General features: G+C 46.9%; 2 pseudogenes; one reads left to right on the top strand and one right to left on the bottom strand.

Moving 5' to 3' along the window:
- Positions 1-814: 814 nt before the first annotated feature.
- On the top strand, positions 815-2,492 carry LOC101992097 (annotated as a pseudogene).
- Positions 2,493-3,830: 1,338 nt separating this feature from the next.
- Positions 3,831-4,564, bottom strand: LOC101993217 (annotated as a pseudogene).
- Between the last annotated feature and the right edge of the window lie 2,855 nt (positions 4,565-7,419).

Genomic DNA, 7,419 nt, shown 5'->3' with positions numbered 1-7,419 from the left:
GAGGACAAGTAAAGCCATGAGTCATGTGGCAATAAACAGATTAATAGAAATGGGTTCATTTAAGTTGTAAGAGCTAGTTAGTAATAAGACTGAGCTATCAGCCTTGCATTTATAATTAATGGTAAGCCTCTGTGTCTGTTATTTGGGAACTGGTAGGCAGGACAGAAACTACCGTCTACAGGTTCCAGTCTTTATTTGGTTGCTTTGTTGGTTGGTTCATGCTCTGTGTTTTGTTTTCTTTTTAAAATAATAGGGTCATGAAAATGATCCTACAGAACAGAAGAAGAAAGATCAGAGTCTTACTTGATTAGTGCGTGAACGCTCCTTCTATTAAGAAAACTGCACAGGAAGCCAAACAAACTTTTTTTTTTATTTTCAAGACAGGGTTTCTCCATAGCTCTTGGTTCCTGTCCTGGAACTAGCTCTTGTAGACCAGGCTGGCCTCGAACTCACAGAGATCAGCCTGCCTCTGCCTCCCGAGTGCTGGGATTAAAGGCGTGTGCCACCACTGCTAGGCTCCAAACAAACATTTTTGGGTTTTTTGGTTTTTGTTTTTTTTTCATTTTTTTATCATTTTATTAGGAATAATTTCAAATGGGTTATGAAGAAAACTTATTCACTGAATTTGATGAGTTTTCAGAAAATTCTTTATGAAGATAGGTTCATCAATAAACAGTAAAATATCAGCAGAACTATCATATACTGGGCAAAGAGTCAGGCTGATTCCAAAAGCAACATGCAACATAAAAAAGGTAACAATATAAAGGAAGACAATCTGCTGAATATTAAAAGTTATCTCAGAGCGGCGGTGGCCATGGGCAAGGACTATTACCAGACTCTGGGCTTGGTCTGCGGCGCATCCGACGACGAGATCAAGCGAGCCTACCACCGCCAGGCGCTGCGCTACCACCCCGACAAGAACAAGGAGCCCGGCACAGAGGAGAAGTTCATGGAGATCGCCAGGCCTACGATGTGCTCAGCGACCTGCGCAAGCGCAAGATTTTCAACCACTGCGGAGAGGAAGGCCTAAAGGGTGGTGGCCCCAGTGTTGGTAACAGCGGTGGTGCTAATGGTACCTCTTTCAGCTACACCTTCCATAAAGACTCTCATGCCATGTTTGCTTAGTTCTTCGGTGGCAGAAACCCCTTTAATACCTTTTTCGGGCAGGGCAACAGGGAGGAAGGCATGGACATCGATGATCCGTTCTCTGCCTTTCCCTTGGGTATGGGTGGCTTCACCCAAGAGCCCTCCTGAAAGAAGCAAGATCCCCCAGTAACCCACTGAAAGACCCTCAGAGAGGACCTTTTTCTCCGATGAAGACCCCATAGCCGGGATACTCCGAGACCAGGCCACAGGATGCAATTAGCAAGAGGTTTATTGAGTAAACACAGGTACCTGCCGGTGGCAAAGTCTTTAGGAGGACTTGCACACCTGCCAACTGGAGGGCGGGCTTTTTATAGGGAAGAGCAAAAAACAAGTTTACAGAAGCAAAAGCGTGGTTATGGGTTGATCAGAATGAGGCGGGGTGTCAGCAAAAAAGCAAGTTTACAGAAGCAAAAGCGTGGTTATCGGTTGATCGGAATGAGGCGGGGTGTCAGCAAAAAAGCAAGTTTACAGAAGCAAAAGCGTGGTTATCGGAATGAGGCAGGGGGCATGAATGGTTTCCTCTCTCAGCATGGATGTCTGGCAACAGTCATCCTGTTCCTATCTTATAGATATCCTGTTTTGCAGTCAACCTGCTTTGTTGATGTCCTATCTTATTGACATCCTGCCTTGCAGTCTTCCTATCTCATAGACATCCTGCTCTCTCAAGCACATGGGATGAGAGCAGGCTGGCTGCTAATCCGGAGAATTTTTTTATTTTAAGCAAACAGGACGTCCCCCCGGGAGCATGCTAGCTGCGGGGTTTTGAGGAAGGGGTCTGTAGGGTCTTTCACCACGACCTCCGGGTCTCCCTTGAAGAGATCTACAGCAGCTGTACCAAGAAAACTAAAATCTCCCACAAGCGACTGAACTCTGATAGAAAGAGCATTAGAAATTAATAAGATCCTGACCATCAAAGTGAAGAGGGGCTGGAAAGAAGGGACCAAAATCACATTTCCCAAGGAAGGGGACCAGACCTCCAACAACATTCCAGTTGATATCTTCAAGAGAGATGGTTCTGATGTCATCTATCCAGCCAGGATTAGCCTTTGGGAGGCTCTCTGTGGTTGCACTGTGAACGTTCCCACTCTGGACAGCAGGATCATCCCTGTTGTATTCAAAGACGTCATCAGGCCTGGAATGCGGGGGAAAGTTCCTGGAGAAGGCCTGCCTCTTCCCAAAACACCTGAAAAACATGGGGACCTTGTCATCGAGTTTGAAGTCATCTTCCCCGAAAGGATTCCCCTGACATCCAGAACTGTCCTGGAGCAGGTTCTTCCCATCTAGCCGCCTGCATTCCCCGAGGACTGAGCAGGGACTTTTCCAGACCGTTCACTGGTTGCATACTGCGGGAGGGCCCAGGGAGGGATTCTGCTCTGCCGAATGTGTTTTCCGCTGAATATATTACAATCTTTCAAAGTCAAAAAAAAAAAAAAAAGTTATCTCAATATGAACTCTTCGCAACCAGCACAGAATTAGCTATCAAATGCAGACCACATTAACGAGGTAAGTTTGGCTGATGGAAGCCAGGAGTCATTAATGGCTGCTACTGGTGGGCATCCTCAGTCCAAGAAAACTCAATAGTGTTTTGGAGCACTTCCCTGGCTGGTACAAGCAGTATTAGAAAAATCTTTTTTGGTAAGGGGCAGAAATAAATACAAATGGAATGCTACATTGTTACATCAGCAGACTGTCCTAGGAATGATCAAGGTGTCAGTAAAGTACCAAGGGAATAACTTTATAACATTATTGGTGTGGGCTCAAAAAACACTCAAAACAGATTTGTTTAAAGGTGTCACAATAGCTGTATGTCCAGGCATTTAGGCTTCAGGGAAGTATAATAGTGTATACTTGTTAGGAGCCAATTTTCTCCTAAAATCATTGCAGAAACCATCACCCTAGGGGAGTCTGCAGAGAACCTCACACCCCTAATTATGTTAGGAATCGTTCTATTGACAGAGCCTACCCCACACCCAAATTGGCTGTTAATGGAGAGCTATCTGTTAGCAGAACCCACTTCACACTCCAAACTACCTAGGGAACTAGGTGTGGCAACTCGTGACTTCTTGGCCTACAGTGACCTGACCGAAGATAACCTCCTGCCTACGTGACCAACACGGACCACGTGACCAACATGAACCACGTGGCAAGAGCTCAGACCCCTGTGCCCACCCCCCAACTCCATACCCTATATAAGTTGTACCCCTTCTCTAATAAACGGAGGCTTCGACAGGAATCCCAGCTTGGCCTCCTTCCTCTTTTCTAGCTCATATCTTACAGATAGCACCTCTCCGGGACCCTGGAATAACTGACCTGCCAGACGGGTTTACTAACCCTAGACTGGTGACCCGTCAAGGCAATTACATATACTTTTTTTTCCCAAGGAGAATTTCTCTTACACCCAAGCATATTGCTAAACAGCAACATTGTGCTTGGTAAACAATAATTGGCAACAAAGTAAGTTGGGTTTTTTTTTTTTTTTTTTTTTTTTTTTATTTTTTTTTTTTTTTTGGTTTTTTCGAGACAGGGTTTCTCTGTGGCTTTGGAGCCTGTCCTAGAACTAGCTCTGTAGACCAGGCTAGTCTCGAACTCACAGAGATCCGCCTGCCTCTGCCTCCCGAGTGCTGGGATTAAAGTCGTGTACCACCACCGCCCGGCAACAAAGTAAGTTTTAAATGCTGTAATATTCTGCCCAAACCTGTTTCAGATATTCTTTAATAACCAAGATGCAAACTAATTTTGTTGTAACAAGTCTAGACCAATTCTATCAAACATGTCCTTGGTTGGATATCCAGGTTCATTGAACGTCTTGAAAGTTCATTTGACAGCCAATCGAGTCCCTTATAAAGACCAGTTCCTTGTGTAGCACAAGTGGCTTGAACACACCATCTTCTGTTGAGGAAAGAGTGAAGACCTAACTTGTCCATCATCTCACTGGTGTCCATAGCGTTTGGCAAATCCTGTTTGTTTGCAAACAGCAGCAGCACTGCGTCCTGCAGTTCATCTTCCAGAAGCATTTTCTGCAGCACAGCTGCTCCTTCTTGAATTCTTTCACGATCATTGCTATCTACAACAAAAATAAGACCCTGGGTATTCTGGAAGTAATGCCTCCAGAGAGGCCTAATTTTATCTTGACCACCAACATCCCATACTGTGAAACAGATGTTTTTATACTCTCTACTGTTTCCACATTAAAACCAATGGTAGGAATGGTGGTGACTATCTCCCCTAATTTCAGTTTATACAAGAATTGTCCTCTTGCCAGCAGCATCCAATCCAACCATCAAAATGCGCATCTGCTTCTTGCCGAAGAGGCGAGAGAAGAGAGAGGAGATGGTGAGGCCCATAGCGGCGGTGGCACGAGCGACGGTCAAGAGAGGGGGTCCCATGTGTCCTCGGGCCTTCTCGTTCCCGGCTCCCGATCAACCGGGTGGCGGAAGAAGGCAGAAGAGCAGGCTCGCTGGCGGCGGGTCGGCGGAGCCACGACGCAGCGGGACCCGGAGCTGCTCGGCGACTGGTGCCGCGTTAAGTGTTCCGGCTGTGCCACGCACGTCACAGGGCGGCCGTGGAGACTCTGGCGGCGGCCCGCCAGCTCCGATGGACAGAATCGCGTCACCGCCGCCCCACCCCACCCGTGATGCGGCCGCCGCCAGGCCACCGCCCCAAACAAACATTTTTAAGGGCAAGGTGAACAATTCTAATTAACAAAGAATCAGGAGGAACAGGGGCAAAGATGAAAAAGATACAGGGGCTGGAAATTAAAAAGAAAACATGTGCTGGGTGTGGTGGCGCACGCCTGTAATCCCAGTACTCAGAAGGCAGAGGCAGGCAGATCTCTGTGAGTTCAAGGACAACCTAGACTATTCAGGGAACTCCAGATCTTATCTCAAAAGAAAAGTATAAAAGTCTGAGAGGTTTGGTAAGATGATCATTTGTAGTTTGGGGTGTGAAAGAACTAGAGAGGAAGTATGTGTGCACGTACGTGTGTGTGTTCCTAAGAAATAAATCCAGGACTACATTCAGGCAAACACTCTACCACTGAGCTACACTACCAATCCCAGGAAGGAATTTTGGCATGCTGGAAAGCCCAGAATTGAAATGGAACCTGTTTAATATGTAACAGACAAAAATGATTTAATGTCCTTTTATATTTCATGTTGGATCTAGGTTGTATTTCTGAGGCTGTGTAACTTAAGCACATTATAGTTGCTTTGGACAGCCTATGTTGGCAAGTCCTGAATATACTGGGAGTTCGAGGCCAGCCTGGTCTACAGCGGGAGTTCCAGGATAGGCCCCAGAGCTACAGAGAAACCCTGTCTCAAATCCCCTTCTCCCCAAAAAGGACCCGCCTATAGGCTAGCAACATTCTTTGTGGTGAGTATCTTGGGGCAGCCCTAGGGTCAGGAGAGCGGGGATAAGGCTCCTCCAGGTTAAAGGCTAGGCTTGTCTTCCCTGAAAAAGCCTCAAATGGGGTTCACATGCATCTCTAAGTGGGCAAGGGTTCACCCACCTCTAACCTGAAAACCCTGTCTCCTGGGAATGATCTAACATTCATGCTCCTCTTGGACTTGCCTGGTGCTGTGACACACACCTTAATCCCAAAGCCCAGGATATAGAAGCAGGCTATGTCTGTGAATCCAAGGCCAGCCTGGGCTGCAGAGTGAGTTCCAAGTCAGCCTGAGCTACATCGTGAGTTCCAGGACTACATCATGAGACCCTGTCTCAAAACCAAAACAAAAAGACAGGTTCTGCTTGAAGAAAGCACGATGAGGGGCTGGGGAGATCATTCAATGATCAAAAGCACTGGCTGCTCTTCCAGAGAACTTGGTCCCAATTCCCGGCACCCACGCCGACAACTCACAACTTCTGGCCTCCACAGGCACCCGGCACATACATGGTATACAAGCATGCATGAAAACTACTCATACACATAAAATAAGACTTTATTTTATGTACATGGGAGTTTCTGCCTGCATATATGCCCGTGTACTATATGCGTGCTTGCAATGCCCTCATAGGCGATGCAATGACCTTTTAGTCCAGAAGAGGGCATCAGATCCCCTGGAACCAAAACTACTAGAGGTTGTGAGCCGCTCTGTGAGTTCCGAGACTCGACCCAGGAGTCAGCCTTCCAGCCCCAACAGCTACACTTAAATAAGAAAAGCTCTGGTGGAAGGATGGGCAGTTAAACAGAACAGATAAGTTAACTAATATACACAGTCCCTCCTCTTGCAGCCGTCTGCAGAAAGAGCTAGAACAACGGCTGCAGGTCAGAGACAGCCTGAGCCAATCTCTTTAAGAGACTACAGCCACACTTGCCCCTGGCATCTGAAACATTTCTGATCCTCTGCGGGAGAGATGAGTGTCGCCAGGCTCCATAGGAACAGTTACAACGGCCTTTAAAGGAAACCAGGTGCTTTCCCTGCTTCCCAGCAAATTGCAGCGTGCCTGCCACAGCTGGGGGTGGGTAAGGCCTCCTGTTCTCTCATTTAAGTGAAGGCGCATTTTGCTCCATCCCAGTAGGAAGAAAAACCGCCTAAGGACCCGGAGCCGAGCTCCTTCCTCTGGCCCTTTGAGAGCTACAAAAAGAAGCCCCGCCCTGCCCCACCACCAGACGGGAACTCTTCTCTCTGGGTCCTGAGTGAGGCCTTTGAGAGCGGTTCCTACAAGACCCAGTCCTGTTTGGGTGGTGAATTTCCATTAGGAGGGAGGAGAGAAGTAAACACGCATTTAATAAAGTTGGAAGCAGTTCCCTGGCTTGGCCTGTCCCCAGGACGCTGGAGAAAGGTCCTAACCCTCCTGCTTCCCAGTCGCAAGCCCAGGCCTGTTTCCTGGCCCGCAGCCAGCTCTGCACCTCCGCGGGGCTCAAGCAGTCCCCAGGACTCTTCTTACTATCTTCATTCTTGGGAGCAGACAGGCTCTGTCGAATCAAAATGAAGCCCCAAGGTTCAGTTTCAGGCTGAACTGCTTTGCTTCTGGATTTCCTTCTCCCTAAAAGCATCCTAAAAGCATTGTACATCGTGGCTATGCCTGTGGTCCCAGCACTTGGAAGACTAAGGTAGAGGACCGCGAGTTTGAGGGCAGCCTGAGCTATATAGCAAGACCCTGTCTTTAAAATATATATATTTTATCTGAGCTATATAACAAGACCCTGTTTTTAAAATATATTTTATATATGTGTGTGTATTTGTAAGGCATATAATAGAATATGATATGATAATATCATAATAATACATAGCATATATTTAATATGTAATATATAAACATTACATATAT

The sequence above is a fragment of the Microtus ochrogaster genome, unplaced genomic scaffold (assembly GCF_000317375.1).
Source record: "Microtus ochrogaster isolate Prairie Vole_2 unplaced genomic scaffold, MicOch1.0 UNK54, whole genome shotgun sequence".
Lineage (NCBI taxonomy): Eukaryota > Metazoa > Chordata > Mammalia > Rodentia > Cricetidae > Microtus > Microtus ochrogaster.
The sequence above is the reverse complement of the archived record's forward strand: the minus strand, read 5'-3'. Positions and strand labels throughout refer to the sequence as shown.